Source organism: Protopterus annectens, chromosome 10.part0 (genome assembly GCF_019279795.1).
Source record: "Protopterus annectens isolate FY-2018-M chromosome 10.part0, PAN1.0, whole genome shotgun sequence".
Taxonomy (NCBI): domain Eukaryota; kingdom Metazoa; phylum Chordata; order Ceratodontiformes; family Protopteridae; genus Protopterus; species Protopterus annectens.
In genome coordinates, this window is record NC_056744.1 from 659179426 (window position 1) to 659197768 (window position 18343).

Genomic DNA, 18343 nt, shown 5'->3' on the forward strand with positions numbered 1-18343 from the left:
TTTGTTGGAGATGTGAACAAGAACTTAAAGTGGATTGGCAACATATGTTTTTGACTGTACTGACTTAACACCTTATTGGAATAACATTAATCTCTTTTTACAGTTTTTTTTATAGAGATACATTTGTTTTATCTATCCTTTTTAACATTTCTATACCTATATGTGTTAAAAAATGAAATATTGCATTTTGCAATCTATTCTATCTATAGCAAGAAAGGTTATAACTCAGAATTGGGAAAATGAATCTATACCCTCCTTCAAAGAATTTATAAATACTGCAACCGAAGCCTGTCATCTGGAAATTATTACAATTAAGTCAAGAACAACCAGGATTACCTCTTGCTGCTATGCATGGACAAACTTAGAAATCTGCTTGTCAAGCAAAAATAACTGTATTTTAGATTTAATGTAATGTATAATAACTTGAATGACTTGATGATTAATGGACACTCCTGTAAATACTTGTTTTTTTCTTTTGTGTGTGAGGTTTAGTTGATTTTTTTCCCATTTATTAAGTTCACAAGTCTCTGTAAATATTGTTGTGATTATTTTAAAATTGAAAATCCAATAAAAACTTTTAAAAAAAGCTATCAGGCCTCTAATTTCCAGGCTTTTTCTCAGCTCTTCTTCCCTTTTGCAATGCTGTCCTCCATTCCCCTGGACATCTGCACTAGTGATCTGCTGAAGATCTCCATCAAGGAGTCTACCAACACACTGACCAAATTTCTGAAGATTCTGGAAGGCAGCCCATATAGTCATTGCGCTTTATCTTCCCTAGAGTCAAGCAGTTCCTTTTTAAGCTCCTCCCTCTATATTGTAGTGTTTTCCTACTGCTATCATTCTAACTGCCTCACTTCTTCCATAGCTCCCTCCCCGTGTTTTCCTTTGCATTCATTCAGTACCCCTGCTTCCCCTCTGTCTTTTATGATTTTTCTCTCTCTCAACTTTGCTCAGGCTGGCTAGTTTGGTAGCTCACTTTTCTGTTTTGTATAAGGCTTTTGTTAGTTCTTTTTTTTTTTTTTTTTGTATAAAATCTTTTTATTTCCTTTTTTTGTGAAAACAGATACAGTAAAATGAAACAATATTAGTAGACAGGTAGTAATATGACCAGAGAATACATTGCTGAATAATAAAACATAAATGTAAAACAGTAAGAACTATTTACACTTATGCCAAAATTCCATCATTCATTATATATACCAATTTCAAGCTAGAATATGTTCAAAAAGGGATTTCCAAAATTCTGTAAATTGAGTGTGGGATTTCTCAGTGCAGATTAAATATTTCTGAGCTAGTAGGTGTTTGGTAGCTAATTGTTTGAAACCCTCCCGTGTGAGTGATGCTCTACCCCCCAATGTAATGTAATGTAGTATTTAAGTAAAGAAACTAATGTTATTAATATTCATGTTTGTAGTTTAGTCAGGCCTGTGGGGATAATATGTAGGAGAGCTAGTTTCCAAGATAAGGTGGACTTTTCATAGCCCATTCTTTCTAGTTGGACTCTAAGTAAGCACCATAGCCTGTAGGTGCACTTGCAGCTCCAGAAGATGTGGAGTAGATCAGCCTTGTGATTATCATAATAGGAACAGAATGGAGAGGTGGTTGAGTATATTTTATTTATAATGATTGGAGTAAGATAGGTGTTATGAAGTATCATGACCTGTGTATATTGAAGTTTTTTAAGGGGAATAAGTTTGGAGGTAAGCTGGATTGTTTGAGTTATTTATTTATTTGTGACTGAAGGATCGATTTCCTTCCAGTAACTAGAATAAATAACTTATTTTTGCATTTTGATTGATAGAATAAGTTTGTAGGAGTTAGATAATATTTTTTTTGTTTGAGGATAGGAGGTTCATTATGGTTTTGCAGGTTTGGATGTCATTTGCGTTGATATCAGGATTGTCTATGATATATCGTTTAAGGATTCAAATTTGCCTTAAAATGATTGTATAGCTTTTAGGGAGCTTTAATTGTGTTCTCATTTTAGTGATATTATTGTTCTTGAAGGGAAATATATCAGAGATGGGTAGTTTATTGAGGAGGGGATAATTGTTTAGGTTAATCATGTTATTCATTTTGAGACTGAGGTTAAGGTGGATAGCTTGTAGGAAAGTGAATGCATAATATAGGTTTAATGATATGAACATCCTTTGTATAATAGTGATTTTATGTTTAATGATTGGGTATATTTTAATATTTTTCAAATTTTTATTGTAAATGAAAGTGAGTGCTCTGGGGTTTATGGATAGTGTTTTGATATAGTTGTGTAATAGTTTGACCCAGGTTGGAGACCATTGTTGTGGTGGAGGGGTGTAGTCAGCTATTATTATTAGTCTATTACAGTTTATGATATCATAGAAGAGTTTAAAGTCTGGCAGCCCAAACCCTCCATAGTCTTTATGGTATGTCAATTATTATAACTGATTCTGACTGATTTGGGACCCAAATAAATTTGGAAATTGTGGAGTGAATGGTTTTGAAGAGTTTTAAGTTGATAATGGTACTGTAGGCATTAAATATATATAGAAATCTGGGTATAAGATTCATTTTGATTGTGGCTATTTTAGCTAGGAATGGAAGTTGGAGTTTTATCCATCTGCCCATATCATGTTGTATGTTTGACCGGAGATTAATAATGTTATTTGTATATGATTGTTTAGGATCTTAGTGGAAGGATATTCCTAGATATTTTAATGAATTGTTAGTTTTAATACCAGCTGCTAAGGAATATGTGGGAAACTGACAGAGGGCATTAATCAGGAAGATATTTGTTTTCTTTAGGTTTAGTTTGTAATTTGAGAAAGTTTAAAAGGTGACTATAGCGGATAGTAGTTTCTGGAGGTCTGAATTAGGTAGCGAGTAGTAAAGATTTAGATCATCAGCAAAAGCTGCTAGGGTAATTTTAGTGTTAAAGATATCTGGGATATGGTGGAAAGTTTTCTGAGAAATGAGAAGAAAAAGAGGTTCAGTGTATAAATTAAAAAGATAAGGGGACATAGGACATCCTTGTCTGGTACCATTCTCAATGTCAATTCAAGAAGCTAGGTGTTTATTAATTTGTAGGTAAGTATGAGCCTTGGAGTATAGTGTTTTGATAGCTTGTATGTAGTTATTGGGTATGCTAAAGAGAGGCAAGATATCGAGCAAAAAGTTTACATTACATTGAATCTATCAAATGCTTTTGAGGCATCAATAGCTAAGGTGTAGATTGCAGTGCATGGGGTCTACTTCACATTGTCGAAGGCCGACAATATTGAAGCTGATATTGTCGGCACCAGATTAGTGAAAGCAAAAAACATCGAACGGTTAAACGGAAATCTCCGTAAGGGGAGATTTCAGCTTAGTTCAATGTAGTGCAGTCTCGGAGTTGGTATATTTAAGTAGGGGGGGTGCAGCCCCCCCACATGGGGGTGCAGGGGGGCTTGCCCTGCTTGCAAAGGTAAGTTTTTATTTATTTTTGTTTTTAGGCATTTTTTTTTATCTTTCGATGTTTCAGAATTCAATGATATGGTGTTGACCATATCAGATTCGATAGTCTGAAACTTTGATAAGATAATATAGATGCGTGTATAGGTAGAGAGATTGATTATGGTGTCCAGGGTAAGGGTATGATCAAAGGTTTATCTTTGTATTATGAAACCTGGTTGTTCAGTGGTAAACAATGTTTGGAATGATTGGTTTAATTCTGTTTGCTAGTATTGATGCAAATATTTTCATATCAAGATTTATTAGGGCTATAGGTCTATAGTTCAATGGGGTTTTTGAGGTTGGAGTTTGGTTTAGGTATGAGAATTGTTTTGTATGAAAGAATAGGTTTCTGGGAAGTTAGGTTCAGGGGTTAAACAGGAAGTGACTGGCAGATTGAGATGGCTGGATCCTTGTACACTGTATCAATGGAACCAGAGAGTCATTTTTGGCTAAGAAATCCGTGCACTATCTCTCTTGAAATACAAACAGTACCAAAATGGTGAAGCTTATTTTTACCTTATTTCAGTCACATGCGATCTTCTTATTTATGCCACAATGCTGCTTTTTTTTTTCATTTTATTTGCTATTTTTTGGTAGTAGGCAATTCAGGAAATGTGTTAAAGGCATTTAAGAAGGATTTATTCACTTCTGAGGTTTTGCCGACATTGCATTTGATCCCCTGATGCTGAAAGTGAAGTGTGTGGGGATATTTCATTTGGAATCTGACTTGCTTTTGTATCAAAAAGCTACAAAATGGAGATAGTTTTTGACTTACCATTTTAATTTGTAGAGGAAGATCTTGGGCAAAAAGTATTTTATTTCCATTCCAAATCATGTTTCTTTCTTTCTTTTTTTTTTTTTTTGCAGATATAAGGATTCTGGTTGCATGTTGGAAATTAAGCAATTTTACATACACTATTTGTGGTTTAGTGGTGTCTAATGATGGGCGTAGGGCCCGGTGTGCTCTTTCTATTGCTATTTGGCTTGCTTCAGTGGTGTTTTCAAGTAGATCCCCAAATATAGCCAGAATTGTTTCTAGTAGTTTGTTTTGCTCAATACTTTCTGGTATACCCCTCAAGATGATATTATTACATCTGGATCGTGCTTCTAGGCCCAGGATTTTTTGCTGCATTTCTTGTATAGATTTGTTGTAAGCTTTAGATTCCTTCTGGAGTTCTTTGATTTTAGTTTCATTTTCAAAGATTTTGGCTTCTGATTTTTCCACTCTGGTTTTAATGTGGTTAATGGAATCCCCAAAAGATTTTAGCCGGTCTGAGAAATTATGTATGGCTAATTGTAGAGGCTGTATAGCAAGTTTTAAGTCATCAAGATTTGTAGATTCAGTTTTATTTTTACTGGATTATGTAGTGGTTTCTTGTTTCCCAGTTCTAGGCCTTTTAGTATTAATTTATTTTTCTGGAGATGTAAGTGCTGAAAACTTAATTTTGGTAGTTTGTGAGTCCATGGTATCTGAGTCAGTCGGAATTATTTCTCTTTTGTTGCTTAGAAGATGCAAGAAGATATTTGGCCTCCAAGTGTTTCAGTCACACAGCAAGCAGAGCACATGTGAAGGAATCTTGGTAGTATCAAAGGTAATCCTCCTATTTTTCAGTATTTTCCTCTGTTTTTGGTAGTTTTTCCAAGTTGTAGCAGTTAGTCTTGATGACTATCAAGTTTTATTTTTTTCCTTGAATCATGATTTTTGTCAGAAAATGTAGTTTTTTTTATATTGGTATTTGGAGAGCTAGGTAACTGCAGCATTTATAGGTCAGTGGCCATTTTGGATCTGAGGCTTTTGTTAGTTCTGATGCTCTAGGGCAGATAGTATGAAATTATGTATAATGGCTTGATTTTACAATGCCATTGGCTGAAATATCTTTTCTCCATGACTACATTTCAGACTTACAGAGACAAGATTCACTTTGTTTTCCTTTGGTCTCTTTCCCCTTTTTCATTGTGAAGGTTATAATAGCATCATACTCAGCAGTGTAAATAAAACCTCTCTTTCCCCTACTTAAAATTCTGGCTCATCTTGGAGGATCCCCAAGTTTTCCCAGACCAGCTGAGAGATATAAGTCATCCAATATGTTCTGGCTTTCCCCAAGGGCCTGGAACAATGCTAGTGCGAGTTAAACGGGGAGAAGTCTCACTGTAGTTAGCTCTTATTAGTTTGAAGGGGCAAAGATACTACTCTGAAGATTTCCAGTTTACAGGGCTCTTTACCTCATCAAGACAGTGACTAAAGGGGACGTTGTCAGTATCGACTGACTGGTTAAAAAAAGCTTTCTTTTGAAAACTCAGCTGTTTCTTTACTCCTGGAAAACCATGGCTACTGCTTCAGTCCACCCTTTAACTCAGATTCCTTCTTTCCACCATTAGTGATAAAAACTCTGAGTTATTTAAAGTCCTTCACTAATAGCAGCTACCTCCACAATTGAAGGGGCAATGTACACATTTCTGGGATGATATGCCATGATCTCGGATTTAGAGGTGTTGATTTTCTCACACTATTCACTTTACACCCAGCAGTGAATTTCTGGAATATGTATTGGAAAGCATGGCTGAATGAAGTAAAAAGAACATCATTTGCAAATAACTGTGATGTTTTCTTTAGGTCCCCAAGGTGAATACCTTCACATCATCTGCTTCTTGATATCTTATCACTGAAAATCTCAAACAGAAGTTGGTGACAAAATGCATCATTGTGGTGCCTGACATTCACTCTGGATAAATTCAACTCAGTGCTAAGAACACAGTTACAGCTCATTGCATTCATACAGGGACACATTTGTATGCAGTAGCAAACTCCTACAGCAGAACATACTGGGGCACCAAACTATAAGTCTTCTTCAAGTCCACAGAACAACTGTAGACTGACAAACTGCCTCAAGCCCTCAGGCAACTGTAATAGCATAAAGACCTGGTGTACTCCTCCATAGTCAGGAAAGAGTCTAGACTGTTCATCCTGAATCTGGGGTTTGACTGTTGGGAAGAATCACCTTTCCAATGTGCTCCAGCACTCGATTATAAGTTTTTGCAGAGCAGCTCATATGTCTGAGCCCAATGTACATGCAAAAAATCCTCTGATTTCTTCGTTTAAAATGGGAATAGCTACTCCACTTTGCCACTACAAAGGTACTGTCTCTACCTTCCCTGCAATGCTATTGCAACCTTGTCCAGTGTCTTCATAATCCCTTTCTGGATGTTATCCACACTACAGCCTTAACACTACAGAGGCTTATCTCTGTGCTTTCACAAATATGAAGATGGAAGAATTCTCCCAAAATAAAGGAATCACTGCTGGAGTGTTCTTTTGAAACTTTACTGTCAGTGACTTCTAATGGAAAACAGTCATTGCCATTTTGATCTTCAGTGTTTTGTTGAGTTGAGCACCTGATGCTCAGGGTATAGTGTTGGTGACTTGTAGAAAAGTCCTTGCATGTATGTTTAGAGCTAGTTTACTAGTCAGGTTCAGATTCAAAAGGTCATCCCTCACAATCATGCCCCTCCAGGTATGGTCAGCATTTTCCATGTGATATTGGAGTCTCCAGGAATAGATCCCATCAATCAATATTAATGCATTCATAAGAAAAAAATAAAACTCTGCTTATCATAAGTTGCCACTAAATGATAAAATGACTAAATAAAATGACAGAAAAATGCTGTTAGCTACAAATAAATAACAAAATAAATATCAAAGTTGCCTTAACTGACATCCAGTTGAAGAAGCAAAGAGATTAATATACGTATGTGTATGTATGTATATATATATATATATATATATATATATATATATATATATATATATATATATATATATATATATATATATATATATATATATATATATATATATATATATATATATATATATAGGTTAGGTGTAGCTATAGCTATAGATATACATATCCATCTGCCCGTGTACAACCTCTTTTCCCATTTTTACACATGGGGTCAGTTTATCACTTCATCAGTGACAGTCATCTAGAGACAAGGTTCACACTGCTGGGGTGGCTCGCCCTGCTGCAGATATACACACACACACACACACACACACACACACACACACACACACACACACACACACACACACACACACACACACACACATATACATATATATATTTATATTATTCTGCAAGCCAGTGTTAAAACGACTATAGACAAAAGTATCATGCAGTGATTTTGAGTTCATAGTCTTTATACGTAAGGCTACTACTGACAAAAGGTTATTCCACTTTACTGAATTATAGTCTGTTCTAAAGGAATTGGAAGAGGTATGTTACCAAATTACAAAAAAAAAAGTTATATACTGGTATGATTTATTTTTGCACAGTTATGAATAGTATTTGACGAAATGTAATCTGCTTTACCGTCATTATAAATGTTGCATTACCGACTAAGAAAAAAGACATCTGTGACTTTTTTAAGATTCTACTTTGTTTCAGGTCATGCTGTTCCTGTGACAGTTGTTATGAATCTCTCTAGAAGAATAGTGTTTACTGACAGCACCTTTCACAGTTTCCAGCAATATAAATCCATTAATGCTTGCTGTGACTCTAAAACCATTTATTGTAGCCAAACCCTTAAAACACCAAGACAGACTTTGGCAAGACAGAGTAAATCAGGTATATAAACATTTAAACTCTTCTTCAGTTTAATTCACAGGAAATACTGATGTCTAGAAAATGTGCGATCATATTTCTAATGTCCACTTCTCATACCAGGCTTACTTTTATTTGAGCACTTAATGCTTCTTTCTGCAGGTTTGCTGTTGCATATTTCTTAACTATGTATTTTTCATACTGATATCACTATGAAAATAATTTATCTGACCTCCACCATGGCAAGACTAGCATGCACTGGATTTACTTTTATTAAAAATATTTTTTTCTAAGGCATATTTGGGGGAGTAAACTGCATGACTATGAGTGAGCACCAGCATAACCCAAATCTATATGTGGGTTACTGCTATGGTATTCAGTGCTGTGAGTCATACACACAGATTCATCCAATCAGCACTCTGATATAGACAGTTCTTAAAGAGATTATTGGGGGTGTTCAGAAACAAATAGGGCATTGTGTTACAAGAAATAGCACAGTGAGTTGTAATGCACATGAAAGGGGTAATTCATAGACACAAGTAGTATGACTGCGCTACAGTGGAAATAGCACAATAAATATTGTATTCTAATGACCACATTATAAAATGCAAATGGGGGTCAACGTGCTAACGAGACCCATTGCATATGCAAATGATGAACTCAACATGGCAGAGTGATTCAGAATCATAAAATTAATACAATATGCCATAAAAATCATCTCTTCTGAGTGCCAGGATTTTATGGTGTGCAAAGAGCTTCATTCTTTTGGTTATGCTAGGAGAAGTGTTAGCATTAGCAGAACAGCATATGTTAGTGGCTGCTGTTGTTGTCACTGTCCACATTGTTGTTTGTCATCACTCTCTTGGTTTACAGATGGGTCTGCCATTGACTAACATACCATCACCTCCATGAGTGGGACATTGTTAGCTGTTATAGTGTGAACAGGGACACCATGTGGGACTCAGTAGACATGTGCCTCCCTCACATGGAATCATGGGAGATGAGTGGAATTCCTACCCCAATAGACACTAAGGTTTGTGTAGCATGAACCATCCTTGCTATGGGAACTTTTCAGCATCAAACAGGGGATATGTTAGGAGTTTTGTAGGAATCAGCCTTGCAAATTGTACACCAGTTCCTTGATATGATGGTGGAGCATGTAGAGGATCATATTTTGTTTGCAAGGACAGCAAGGGAGAGAACTGCCATTTTATGGGCATTCTACTACCTAGCCCATTTCCTTGAGGTTCTTGTCTGAATATACCATTGAGGTTTGCTAGTCAGTGTCCTAAAGTAATTGCACATATTACAGCTAACCTGGTGCATCCCCCGCAGGCATGTGGGGGGGGAGGGGTAATCTCCAGTCCATTTCTCACAGACAAGCCATCTCCAGGTATGAGGATTCCCTCAATCTCTCAGGTGAGGGATACCAGTAATTCCTCTGTCTTTGCAGAATATCTCTGTGTTGGTAGTCCACCCCTATGGTTCAGTGTGTCTCTCTGGTAATTTCATGTGCCTTGCATTTGACATACAGTGACATATCACTGATCTTGAGATGCACTTGAATTTTCCTATTATGGCTACCCACTCCATTGATGATCTAATCCAGTCCTTGCCACATCTGGTCACGAAATGCCTGTCCACTTTAGCTGTCTCTAAATATGCATGCCATGTATGCATAGAGCCTTTGGTATCATCTCTGGTGTAGTCAATTTTTCCAGCCATTGCTTTTCATTTGGTTTGATGACAGGATGAGTACATATGTGGGTTACACATGTGAATCAGTGTATATATGTTGGATTGTCCATGCCAGCCAGCAATTGTCTCTGTACTGTCCCCAGCCCCCATTCAGTGGCCATAGACAGTATGTTACTATGTAGTTACCATTCCAACACTGTGAGAAGTGTTGTAACAAAGGAAATATTAGCATTACTTGCTCTCCATGGCACTTTTGAAGGCAACGCAGTATGTGCATGATGTACTGGCAGCTGTATATCCCCTGTAGCATGTTTTGCAGTTCACATGCATAAGATATACTATTGTAAGCCCTACACAACAGGACAGTAACCTGGCCTGACTTTATTTACCTGTGCCCTGTCAGGTTATGCCCCAACTCACTATTGGACTTCAACCTGTCATACTCTGTTTCCTGTGCAGCATCAGATTGAACCCACATAGCAAGCCTGCATATATCCCATGTCCTGCCTTATTTCTTGTGCCTGGTCAGTTTGATTCACCCAAGAAGGACTGTACCCATCCTACCCTATTATGTTGAGCCCACTACCAGCATGTCAACCCCTTGTTGTGCCCTTGCTGTTTCACCACATACACTACTCTGGTCTGTTACTATTCCTGTTGTCTCAGTACCCTCTTGTGTGGTCACTGAATTTCCAGGATCCATTATCAATACTTCTGTCTGCTGCCAGTTTGCCTGTACACTCTGTATACACTATATTCTGATTTTCTAAGTTGCTCACTATAACACAGTGTCCCAAAATATGACAACTGCATTTTTATCATGTTAAATTGGGCCTAACAACTTAGTATTTATGCTGATGAGGTGAATCTCACCTATAATGCAATGCATGATCAGCCACATTCAGAGTTATAAGTTCTTGTGCATCCATTCCAAGGCTGAGGGGTATGTGCAGAGCATGTGTGTGTGTGTGTGTGTGTGTGTGTGTGTGTGTGTGTGTGTGTGTGTGTGTGTGTGCATGCACACGTGTGTGTGTGTGTGTGTGTGTGTGTGTGTGTGTGTGTGTGTGTGTGTGTGTGTGTGTGTGTGTGTGTGTGCGTCCATGTGTGTGTGTGGGTGGGTGTGTGTTTGCGTGCATGTGCCTGACTAAGGAGGCAAGGCCTGACTAAGGGAGCATGGCTGACCTTTCAGATGGTAGGTTAAGTGTAGTTTATTGCTGTTAAAGTGTCATACATATCACTGTTTGGCCATGCCCACTGGGCTACAATTTTATTTTCCTCATTCTGTCCTTCAGAGAGAACATTGCCTCTTCAGAAGATGAATTCAATTAAATAATCCTGTATATGACTTTGATTAAGTTCTATATAAATGTGTTCATGTATTTGTTTCCAAATAGGGATGTAGTGAGCATTTAACCATAAGGTTATATTTTTGATAACAGATGATAAAATGTATGTCTCAATGTCTGGTAAATTAATTCCTCCTTCTTCTCAATTTGGTAAATGCTTATTTTAAGCAATTTTGGGTTTATTTGGAAACCATAAGAAGTTTGATATTATTTTGTTAAATCTTTGGATGACATATTTAGGAGGTGGCAATGAAAAACTTTGTATTATGTATAGTACTTTGGGAAAAATGATTGATTTAATAAGATATAATCTGTCTCTCATAGTAAAGGGTCTATATTATAAGCACAAAAGACCTTTTCAGCGAATATGAAAACAGTGACACATATTGCGCGAACTGCGAAAACACCGAATGCCCCAAACCAAGAAATTCAAAATCTCGAATCGTCATAGTTGGCCAACCCCATTGCCCACTACATACTAACTACCCAAACAAAATAAATCACATGCATACACTAAACAAAACCCTACTTCTAACCCTACACTAAACCTTGCATACATTACTATCTATGCACTTACCTTAACCCGCACCCTAACCCTATGGTCCATAACTATCGCACACTTACCTTAAGGAGCTATACTGCAGAAGGGCCAACTATGATGATTCGACATTTCGAATTTCACGGTTTAGGGCATTCTGTGTTTTCGCAGTTTGCACAATATGTGTCACTGTTTTCGTATTCGCTGAAAAGGTCTTTCATGCTTAGAATACAGACCCTTGTAAACATATATTTGTTCCAGTTAGATATTGTTTGTACTATTTTGTCTAATGTTTTTTAAAATGAAATACAAGTGAATCAGTTAAATCTTCCAGTAATTCTATACCTAAATACTGTATTTTGTTGTCTACTGCTATATATTTGGAATATTCTTTGCTTATATGTTTCTTTTTGGCATTGCATGGTAAGATTTTTGTTTTGTTTTCATTAAAGTGTAAGTTTGAGACGTTTTGAAATTCTTTTATATCTTTGAATAATGCCTGTAAAGATTTGTTAGTGTCTGCAAGGGTTAGAAGTATGTCATCAGCAAAGAGCTGTATTTTAAGGTTTAATGTTTTGTTGATGTGTATTCCTTTGATATTATTGTTTGATCTGATTTGATTTGCAAAGGGTTCTATTATTAATGCAAATAGCAGTGCTGATAAAGGCCAACCTTGTTTAGTTCCCTTCTTGATTTGTATAAGACCTGATCTATATGATCCTAATTTCACATATGCTATAGATTCTTTATATAATGATTGAATGAGGGTATTGAAAGTTATGGGGAAATTATATGTATTTAAAACTAATGTTAGAAAATCCCAGTTAACCGAATCAAAAATACATAATTCTTTACAGGACCCCCCCCCCCCATGAGACCCATTGTTGATGGGCGAAGTTCTATAACTTCCCCATTAGCAAAATGTTTAGACAGCAAACTAAAACCTTTGTTAGCTAATGGAAATTCCTTATGTAAAGAGTCATGGGATTTTTTAGAGATTATTAACTGGTTGGTATTCAATGAAGCAGGGATTTTTATAACCTTGGACGTGAAAGACCTATATACAGTGATACCACACGATCTAAGTGTGGAATGGTTTTGTGATTACTTACATGAGAGAGGAATTCTTCAACCAAAAATAAATGTTTATGGAAAACTTTTAAACCTGGTACTAAGGAATAATTTTATATTTTTCAATAAAAAACACTTTCTTCAGACAAAGGGGGTTGCTATGGGCTCACCTTGTGGAGACCTGTATGCAAACATAGTCATGCTCCAATGGGAGAAAAAGTTCTTAATAGAATCAGTCTTTTATAAATATTATAGACTTTATATTCATTTTTTGGACGACATTTTTGTGTTTTGGGTTGGCCTGCAAGAGATGATTAATGAATTCTTAGTGTATATTAACAATTCTACCCAATTTTTAAGTTTCACTCACATTGTAGGATTAAGTGAAATTGCATACTTGGATGTAAGATTCGTAAAGAATAGCTCTTTAGGTGTGTTCCAATCTGAAATTGTCTATAAGGAAGCATATTCTAACAGCTTCCTGCATTTTAACAGTGCTCACCCCTACAAACAGAAAAAGGTTGTCGTAACGGGGCAATTTGTAAGAGCTGCCCGCATAATTACTTGTTTTGGAACATTCCTTGGAGAATGTGAATTATTGAAAGAAATGTTTGTTAAAAGGGGTTATCCTACTATTTTAGTAAATGAGTTACTTACTGAAGTAGTAAATAAAAGAGAAAGAAGACACTTTAATGCCATCCTTAACAAGGATATGAATGAACCATATTTACTTATAAGGATGGATGACCTTAATGGATATACAGAGAGAAATGAGCTTGAGGAATTAACTGAGACCATAGGGGTAACTGATGTTAGAGTGGTAGATGCTACGGCCTATCATTGGTCCAGTAAGGAGAGTGTGGAGGTGGAAACTGAAACTGTAGGAGTAGCATACTCCAGGTCAGCAGTGGTTACAGCCTATAATAGATCCAGTAAAATGATTACAGACATTGTACATAAGAATTGGGCTATTGTTAGATCATGCAACAATGTTCAAGAACGAGCAACAGAACACCGGTGTCACCACCATGGACAACATTGATTTTCTTTAATTTGTGTTATTTCACAAGTTAAAAGTTAAACATTGAAGCAGAAATAAAATTGAAGTAGAAATAAAACAATCCCCTTGTATTTTCAACACAATAAGCGCTTTCGTATTTTCCTTCTTCAGATTGTATACCAGGAAGGGGAATTTTTCAATTAAAAAGTATTAGCATCCAATCCTACACTCTCCTTTGAGCTAACACCTTCTAAATGGCCTATAGGCTGTCAAGCAATCAAAAGAACCAAAAGAAGACACTCCTTTTTATTAACCAATCATAGTTCTCCTATTCTTTAGTATAGGTCTCAATGGAACTACTGCATTCAACCCTGGCTGCCTGTCCGCTTTTAAATTAATGTTGCATTTCACTTCATTCCTTTCAGTATTGTTAGAAATATCTCCCTTGTTTCATGCCTTGAAAGGTATTTTCCATAACCTTAAAATTAAAACAGTGGGAAGGAAACTGCATGACATGACAAGCAAGGGCATTTTTACAGTCCTTATTTTGAATATCACAGAGATGTTTTAGAATTCTGTTTTTAAACATTTGATCTGTTTTCCCAACAAATAATAAGCTGGACAGTCCAAGCAAGTTGCAAGGTAAACCACATGTTGTGTATTACAATCAGCATGACTAGAAAACTGGTACTCCTTTCCATTAATGGGATGTTTAAAGAAATTATTAACGTCAATGCTGTTATTACTGTGGTGGTGGTGCTGCGGTAGCATTGTCACCTCACAGTTAGACGTTGCCCATTCTATTCTCAGTTAGAGCGTCTTCTGTGTGTCGACATGCGTGAATGGGCGTTCCTTCATTGAAGGTTGTGCGTTAGGCCCAGCAAGCCAGCACGTAAAAATCTACTGCCAATCATTAGCGGACCGGAGTTCCGCTGTGGCGACCCCTAACCGGGAAAAGCCAAAAGACACAAACAAACATTAACTTCAATGCTGTTACATGCTGAGCACCTACCACAACGAAAAGTACCTTTTCTTTTTCTGTTATTTATAGGTGGAAAGCCATCTTTTACACAAAGTAGCTGTTTGAGGTTCTTTTTATTCTTAAAGGTGAACTTAGGTGTTTCACCTACAACCTCTTTCAATTTAAGGTCTTGCGTGAGCACCGACCAAAATTTCTTTATAATCTCACAAACTTGATTGTTGTTATCAGTATAGGTCAAAATAAAATTAATTTGATTATTTTTGAAGCTATGGTCATTAGTTCTCTTAGTAGCAACAGTAGATTTATTATGGAGGCATGGACAACCCTTATTTCTCCTAAGGTTGAGCGATTTCTCATTGCTTAAGGTGACGTCTTGAGTGGTGTAACCTCTTCCTTTTAAATTAGTTTGCAGTCGTAGTTTCTCTCTTTCATAGTCAGATTCTTGGGTACATAGTCTCGATATCCTAGTTATCTCATTTTCCATACTGTTTTTAGAGATATGCTTAGGATGCATGCTGCTCCTGTGTAGGTAGTGATTTTTCCACGTGTCTTTCCTATGTATTGATGTACCGATCTTTCTATCTTGGTCTAGAGATATTTTTACATCCAGGAAATCTATGTCTTCATGAGAACATTAAACTGTAAACTTCAAAAGGTGGTAGTGTTATTTAAATAAGTTACAAAATCTTGCAACTGTTGCTCCTCACCTTTCCATAGGAGAAAATGTCATCAACAAAACAACCATAATAGGCCACATTTCTGTACCAGGGATTTGAGGTACTCAAAACATTTTCTTTTTCCAATTCTGCTAATACCAGGTTAGAGTAACTGTTGGCACATGGTGTTTCCATAGCAACTCCCCAATGTTGCCAATAGTAACTTTTCCTGTAGTAAAAAATGTTGGTTTCCAAAAGGAGTGTACAAATGAGATCCAAGTCTAGACTATATGGAATTCTCCTGAATAAACTTCTCATAGCCTCTACACCATAATCATTGGGGATGGAGGTGAAAAGGCTACAAATGTCCAGGGTTACTAGCAGAATGTTGGGATGTCCTATTAATTCATCCATCATTAAGTTCAACTGGCTTAAAAGCATACCTGTATCTTTAAGAATCATTGGAATAGCTGTCAGCAAGGTTTTTAATTCCTTTTCCACATAAATTGATAAAGGTTGTGTTATCCATCCTCAGCCAGCCACAATGGGGTGCAAGGGAGGATTAACAATATCTTTGTGGATTTTTGGTAGCCCACTGATGTAGGGCATGGTCAGATAGGGTGTTTCAAAAAATTCATACAAGTCCTGACTCAAATGTCCTTGCATCAACATGTCATATAAATCTTCTTTTATTCTGACAATTTTCTTATCTAACTCTGACTTATTTATCCTTTCATAAGTCTTACGGTCTTGTTGCATGCATTCCATTGAGTCACAATACTATTTGGAATCAAGTACCACTATGGCACCACCTTTGTCTGAAGGTTTAATCACTATGTCCTGATTCTTCTGTAATTCGAACAAGGTTTCTTTTTCCTGCAGGGTAATGTTAAAAAAAGTGAGGTTTGGGAATTCCCCTGTCTTAACTTCTCCACTTCATTCTCGTGATAGTTTAATAAACAGATCCACTGCAGGATGGTTTACGGGGACAAAGGTACTTGTTTTTTCAGCCTTGATGTTGGGTCATTAGATTGATCCCCAAAAATATTTCTTAGAGATACATTTCTGCCAAAATATTTCACTTCAAGAGTAAATTCACTTAAGTCTGATGAAAGGTAAAGAATAAATGTTAGGCCCTTGTCCAATAGCTGAAATTGTTCTTTTTAATTGGACCTTAGATAGGTTCACTACTAGGCTGCAATAATTTGTCACATTGGTTTCTTCCTCTTTCTCTCCTGGCTGATGGATCTTGGAGTCCATTGCCAAGTTTGTTTAAAAAAATGTTAGGCTGTGAGCAATAGGTGCATGGGTGGCTCCCATTTTAGGTTTAGTCCCTATATTGGATTTAACCTCTCTCTCTCCATCTGCCGATAAACTGGCTGAATTCACTGTACTATTTTTAATTTCAAATGGTATCATCTCCAAGGCTCTTTCTTCATTTGCATTGTTAACTCCTATTTCCCCACTGGTTGCAGGCATACTGCTAGTATGTAAAGTCATATTAGGTGGCGGTCTAGTAGACTGCTGATTTATAATGTTAAATTGCCTTTCTTCTTTAGGCCATTCAAATATTCGTCCTTGTTTGAAATCGGAGATGTCTCTTGTTAGTTTCTGTGCCTTTTGCTCTTTTAGTTTTTTATCATAGAGGTTCAAATTAAACTGTAGTGTTTCTAACCTATTAACACAAGATTCTGATAAGTCCATTTTCTCCAGCTCTGTTTGTTTTAGCCTGATTTGTTTGGCTATATTTTTCTTCGTCTGGTTTAAAATAATCAACTAGTAGCTGCATGTATTTAAATCTAGTTTCAAAATTTATCGCTTGCCACTTGGCAAGCAAGTCTTGATATTTATTCCCATAACTTGGCATGCATTTAACTCTCATGCCTCTAGGGATGACTTTATAATGCATGCCAGCTTCTAAGTGGAAACTCTGCCATTGAAGCCTTTTCAGGCGATATGCAGCTGCTACCACTTCATGTGATATCTTATCAAAACTTTCAGTAGATACGGCTTCATTATTCAGTGGGGTTCGTTCTGAATCCACATTCAGTCATAGTAAAGGGTTCATATTATCTTCAGAATTTTCTTGTATCATATTATACTTCATAAAATCTATATTTCTTCCTTTTTCATTAATTAAGTTAGCCATTTCATCCGCCACGTGCAGTTACTGAAGGTAATAAGCAGAAACAATACAAATAAAATACCTGTAACTACTGAAGGTGCAACGGAGAAGTATAAAACAATGAGAAACAGAACACTGGTGTTACCACCACGGACAACGTTGATTTTATTTACTGAACACAAACACAAGTTAAAAGTTGAAGTAGAAATAAAACTGAAGTAGAAATAAAACAATCCTCATATTTTCAGCACAATAAGCATTTTCGGATTTTCCTTCTTCAGATCATATAACAGGAAGGGGAACTTTTCAATTAAAAAGTAATAACATCCAGTCCTACACTCTCCTTTGAGCTAATGCCTTCTAAATGGCCTATAGGCTGTAAAGCAATCAAAAGAACCAAAAGAAAACACTCATTTTTATTAACCAATCATAGTTCTCCTATTCTTTAGTATAGGACTCAATGGAACTACCGCATTCAACCCTGGCTGCCTGTCCGCTTTTAAATTAATGTTGCATTTCACTTCATTCCTTTCAGTATTGTTAGAAATATCTCCCTTGTTTCATGCCTTGAAAGGTATTCTCCATAACTTTAAAATTAAAACAGTGGGAAGGAAACTGCATGACATGACAAGCAAGGGCATTTTTACAGTCCTTATTTTGAATATCACAGAGATGTTTTAGAATTCTGAACATTTGATCTGTTTTCCCAACAAATAATAAGCTGGACAGTCCAAGCAAGTTGCAAGGTAAACCACATGTTGTGTATTACAATCAGCATGACTAGAAAACTGGTACTCCTTTCCATTAATGGGATGTTTAAAGAAATTATTAACGTCAATGCTGTTATTACTGTGG